This window comes from Echinops telfairi, unplaced genomic scaffold (assembly GCF_000313985.2).
Source record: "Echinops telfairi isolate 266 unplaced genomic scaffold, ASM31398v2 ScPeMD7_7469;HRSCAF=8507_1, whole genome shotgun sequence".
Taxonomy (NCBI): Eukaryota; Metazoa; Chordata; class Mammalia; order Afrosoricida; family Tenrecidae; genus Echinops; species Echinops telfairi.
In genome coordinates this window covers 34698942-34705376 of record NW_022111373.1, presented here as the reverse complement: position 1 = coordinate 34705376, position 6435 = coordinate 34698942, and positions in this window count along the sequence as shown.

Sequence of the window (6435 nt, the reverse complement as noted above, 5' to 3'; positions counted from 1 at the left end):
AACTTGTTCTTGACTATTATGAAGGGTACTACCTTCTTGATCTCCTCTTCCATGGTATTGTTCAATACATATAGCAAACCAATAGACTTCTGTTTATTGATCTTGTATCCTGCCTCTCTTCCATATTCCTCAGTCAGTGCTAACACCCTTGTTGTGGAGCTTTTGGGGTTTTCAATGTGTAGAATCATGTCGTCTCTAAATAGCAATAGTTTCACCACCTCTTCTCCTATACAGATACCTTTAATGTTCTTCAGCTGTTATGTTGTTCGCTAGGACCTCCAATATGATGTCAAATAAAAGTGGGGACACGGGGTGTGGCAGTTACATAATCTGTTGTCAATTTGAGAGACTTAAGAGTGAAGAGCTGAAGTGTAGCTTGTCAATCAGGTGATGACCTCATTTGGAGGTGCTAAGGTGATAAACAGCTCACTGAAGGTGGGACATAGAGACACTCCCTGTAAGACATTCCTGTTGACAAGACACATGGAACTACACTAGAGCCCAGGAGCTGTAGGAGCCATGTGGAGACCCCTGGCAGTGCTAGATACTTACACTGCCACTGGATCCACAAGACTTTCCACTCTGTGGTCTGCGATCATCCTGCATTCTGCATTCAGCAGCATTGCATGGGTGCGTGAGTCTAAAGAAGAATTTATGGACTAGGATCAACATATGGGGTAATATTAGATTTATGGACTTGATCTGGACTGGGCTGGGATGTTTTCTCAATCTTCAATTGCTTTTGTATGTAAATTTCTCTCTTACACACATATGATTATCTATGAATTTGTTTCTCTAGTCAACCCAGACTAACACAAGTGGTATCATTGTCTGATCCCTGTTTTCAGTGGGATTGTTTTACCTTTTTCTCCATTGACTATAATGTTGGCTTTTGGTTTTTCATAAATAGCTTTTATTAACTTGAAGAATTTCATTCCATTCCCATCTTCTTGAGTGTCTTAGGAGTGGGTGTTGGATGCTGTCAAATGCCTTTCTGTATCTATTCATGTTATCATGTGGTTCTTATCCTTTTTCTTATCAATGTGGCAAATAATTTTGATGGAATTTGGGATTTTGCGCCATCCCTGCATCCCTGGAATGAATCACACCTGATCATGATGGATGACAGGTTTTACATGCTTTTGTATTCTATTAGCTAATATTTTGTTAAGGGTTTTTGCATCTATGTTCATTAGAGATATCAGCCTGTAGTACTATATTCCTGTGGGATCCTTGCCCTGTTTGGGTATCAAAATTATACTGGCTTCATAGAATGAGTTTGGGAATTTTCCATCTTTTTGCATGCTCTGAAATAACTTGTGGAAGATAGGTGTCTTCTCCTCCCTGAATGCTTGGCAGAACAATCCTGTGAAGCAGTCTGGTCCGGGAGCTTTTTCCATTGGTAGTTTCTTGATAGTCATATCTATTTCTTTTTTGTTTATGGGTTTGTTGAGGTTCTTGACCTGTATCTGGGAAAACCTAGGAAGGGATTTTTTCCCCCAAGTATTTTCTCCATGCCTTCCACGTGTTGAATTCATTATAATACAGACTTTTATAATACTTTGTGATTGTCATTTGAATATCATTGGAGTCCATTTTTATTTCCCCGGTTTCATGCCTCATCCTGGCTGTATTAGTCCAGGTAGACTAGAGAAAAATATCCATAGAAACTCATATGTGTATAAGAGAGAGTTTTTTTTCAAAGCGTAATTATACATTAAGAAAGAATCCCAACCCAGTCCAGTCCAAGCCCATAAATCCAATATTATCCCACATGTCTGATACCAATCTATAAAGTTTTCTTCAGACACATGAATCACATGCAATACGCCAAACGCCGGACAATCACAGGCCAGTGGGTAGAGAGTCTTGTAGATCCAGTGTCATTGTAAGCATCTCAGTGCTGGCTGGCAGTGGTCTCCATGTGGCTTTTCCAGTTCTCAGGGAATGGAGTCTATCAGTGTAGTGCCATGTGTCTTGTCAGTAGAGTGTCTCCAAGGGAGTGAGTAGAGTAAGAAAATGTCTCCCATCTCAAAAAGGAAAATCCCAGAGTTCCCAGAATTCTCAGGAGAAGTCCATGCCCACACAGAGGCTTCACTGGTTATCTCTTGATCAACAGGCCACACTCCACCCCTTCACTCATAATCCTCTCAAGTTCAAAATTGACACCAGATTATGTAATTGCCACACTGGCTATTAATGTTTGCTCCGTCCTTTCTTTAATTAGGTTTGCCAGCAGTCTGTCAATTCTGTTGGTCCTTTCAAAGAACCAGCTTTTTGCTGCATTGATTTTTTTTTTGTACTGGTCTCTTCTCTTCCCGCTCATTTAACTCTGCCCTGATATTTTTTATTCCATTTCTTTTGCTATTGGAGGGGATGGTCTGTTGACTGTTCTAGTTTCTGGAGTTTTATGATAGTATATCAGTTTTAAATCTCTTCCTTTTTCATGTATGCATTGATTGCTAGCAAACTTTTCTAGTAACTGTGTTTGCTGTATCCCATAGGTGTTAGTACATTGTCTTCCCATTCTCATTAGTTTTTAGAACCATCCGAACTTCTCTCTAATCTGTGCCCATTCATGTCACAGAAGATCGTGATTTATCCTCCAATTGTTTACCCTTGTTTTTCTCGTCATCTTTTTGTTGATCTCCAGCTTTATGGTGTGGTGGTCTGAGAGGAAAGTCTGAGTGAGCTCTATGTGTTTGAACTTTCTCAGGCTCAACTTGTGTTCCAGCATGTGATCTATTTTTAAAAATGAGCCATGTGCATTTGAAAAGAATGATTTTTTTTTTGCATGTGAATAGAGAGCTCTATAAATGTTTATCAGGTCTAGTTGCCTAATGTAGTGTTTAGCTCTGTAGCCTCTTTATTGAGTTTCTTCCCCCGTGATCTCTTTCTCTGATAGTAGTGTATTAAGATCTCCTACTCTGAAAGTTAAGTCTCTGATTTCTTTTTTCATGTTTTGAATAGTTTGATGGATTTCACTGGTCTTTTGTTAAGCGTGTATATATTTATTATGCTCACTGGTTCCTGGTCCAATGATCCTTTCAGCATTATATAGTTCCCGTCCTTGTCTCTTGTTATGGTTTGCACCTTGAGATCAATTTTGTCGGAGATTGATTGAAGCCTTTTAAAGTTGTTGTTTGCCTGGTATATTCTCCACCATTTTTTATTTAGGATAGTTTTGTCTGTGAGCTGGATGTGTCTCTTGCAGGCAACAGATTTATGGGTTATGTTTTTTGAACCAGTCTGGTAACCTTTGTCTTTAATGGTCAAACTCAGGTCATTGACAGTATTCATTGCTGTCATTTGTTACCTTTTGTGTTTGGTATTTTCCTATCTCCTGTCATATTAGTGTGCTGAGTTTGTTTATGTGGGGGGCTTTATTTTTGCCTTCTTTTACCTCTGAGACAATGTTATCTTGGTAGTTATTTTCAGCACATTGACTTCTGGATGGCGTCGCACTATATGGCAGCCTCCCACCTGTGCTTGGTAGATATTTGTCTTCTGACCACAGTGAGCTGTCAAGGATTTTCCATAGTGTTGGATATTTTATGACGTATTCATTGAGTTTTTCCTTGTCTGAGAAGACTCTTACCTCACTGCCTGTCTATCTTAATAGAGAGTTTGTCAGGGTAGAGGATTCTCAGGTTGGCGTTTTTAAAAATTTTTTTTTACCCTTTTAGCTTTAGGAAGATGTTACTCCACTCTTTACTCCCTTTGTATCATCATATCTTCTGATAGATCTGAGCATATCTTACCTGAGCACCATTTGTGTGACCACTGTTTTTCATGTGCTGCTCTTAAAATATTCTTATTTTCTTCAATATTGGATAATTTAAGTATTACGTGCCTTGCTGAGTTCTTCCTGGGCTTTAGTCTAATTTGTGTCCTCTATTCTTCATGTATGAATGTCTGATTCTCATTCATTAAGGTATATACGTTTTCTTCCAGGAATTCCCTCGCTACTTTAGCTCTTGACTTCATTGTTGTGTCTTGTTCTGGTAGACAAATTATTGAAATATTGTTTCTATTCATACCATCTGTCATTGTCCTCAGGTTTTCCTCCACCTCTTTGATTATCTTGTTTGTCTATCTTTCCCGTTTGTTGAATTCTGCCTAATTGTCCTTGAGATTACTGGTACAATTCTCCACCTCTTCCAGACTGTTGGTGAGGTCTGTTATCTTGTTTCTTGTTTCTGTTACCTCATCCATTAGTTCTTGTACTTCCCTTTGGTGTATGGACTGCATTCCCCTATCATGGACTTCATCTCCTCTATCATTGCATCCTTACTCTCCACTGTTTCCCACATATCTTGTATTACTCCAAGCACCATTCTGAAGATTTCTTTTTGTGGCAGATCAATGTCTGTGTCTTTCATGAGTGTCGTTAAGTTTAGGACTTCCTCCACTGTTGTGTTTTTTGTTTTTTTTGTTGAGGATATTGAGGTATGTTGCTGTCTATGGGTTGTTTTTAAAGAACTCAGCACCATATTCCTAGGAGTCAGAGGGGCCCTGAACTCTTTGTGAGACTGGTAAGAGTGGTGATAGGGACCACCTGTGGCCTATTATGGTGGTAGGTCTGAATACTGTGTAGGTGAGGTGCCAGTTTGATTCAGTGTCTGGTGGCATTTGGGAGCCTTGGAGGGTGGGCTGGGGGGGTGACTGTAGGTGTGCCACTGGGCTGGGTTGGGGCAAGCCTGCAGCATGGGCACAAGACTGGTCTGGACTATCTGGCCACTATTTAAAACCTTTCAAAGACTCTTTGTGTGCCCAAAATTGGTATAGCCAGTTTTTGGCTTGCGCTGTGGCTTTCAGCTCCTGTTGGCATTTCCTGTTATGTTAAAATCCTAGGCTGTGTTCTGGGGAATCTGAGTTCTGCTTGCTTTGTTATGTTTTTTTCACCCATTTTGTCTTCAGGAAGCATCTCAAGGAAGGTGAGCATGATAGAATGCTGGGTTATTAGAACAAAGTGTTCTTGTATTGAGGGAGTACTTGAGTAGAGGTCCCCATATCTGTTTGCTGTCTTAACATGTAAATATATTTCCTATTGTTACCGGTATATATAACTATATTTACATATGTACCTACCTGCATTTAGACCTCTATAAAAGTCCTTTGTCTCCTAGTTCTTTCCTCTATTTCCTTTTACTTTCCTCTTGTCCCACTATCATGTTTGGCCTTCATTTGGGTTTCAGTAATTCCTCTCATCTGCATTGCCCTTAATCAAGCCCCAGCAGGCATCCTACACCCTCCTCACCATCAATTTTAGATAACTTGTTGTTCCCTTACCCCTGGGTTTGTTGGCATCATCCTTCCTTTCCCCCACCTCCTTGTCTGCTGTGTCCCCCCAGAACCATCAGTCCCATTGTTTTCTCCTAGGGATTGTTTATCCTGCCTATATTATCTAGATAGACATGCAGAGACAATAGTAAGCATAAAAACAAGAAGAGCAAAAAAACCCCAAACAAACAAACAACAAACAACCCACAAAACAATGACAAAAAAAAATTTTTAAATGCCTATAAATATTTCCAGGTCTGTTTGCTGACATTTATGAGTTATACAAGGAACACAGCTTCGGCTTGAATGCGTTTTTAAAATTAGTTAATTATTTATTTTTAATAATGGACTTGTGGGGTCCCCAGATAAAGGGGACAAGATGAATGTGTTTGTAGCCGATTTGACCTAAATTCTCCCCCGGCTGCAGTCCTGTGTCAATCCCGGCTGTTCCTGCACAGCTCCACAGGCCATACTCTAGGGATCTATGCTCTGTCAGGAGTTAATACCCCAAGGACACTTCACTTGCTGCAAATTAGTCTCGACTTATCTATCATCACCCATGCTGGTAGGCAGGGAGCTGGTAAGAGGGGGAAAGGGGATGGCTGATGCAGTCCCTCTGTTACTAGCTGGGGAGGGGAGATGCAAAACCTGAGAATGCAGGACTGGGAGGATAGCAGGGACTGGGGGAACTCTGGTGTGAGGTCTTGTGGCTAGTGCTCAGAGGCTTTCTGTGAACCTGGGATTATAAACTTCTTTAGACAGCAGTCTGGGGAAATTTCTGCACACTATGGGCCTCAGATCTTGGAAAAAAGAAGAGGTGGTGGATGCTGTCCCACTGCACCTACTGAGGGATCAGTGGAACCCACAGTGAGCAGACGTAGTGAACTAAGAGCGTTTCAGTGAGTTCTTGAATGACTCCGTGGGTGAAAATTGCAGGGAGACGTCTGAACCAGACCTCTGAATCTATTTTTAGCATCTAGCCTCCTAATACTGGCCTCCTTCCCTCTTAATTAACAATAGGAGGACTAGGAAGATGATTCTACCTGAACGCCATCTTTCTCCTTGCCCTTTCCACTTCTTGAAGTTGTTGTGTTAGAGTGTTGATTTTGGATTTCTCTCTCTTTTTTTCATGTGTGTATTGAGTATTCCTAC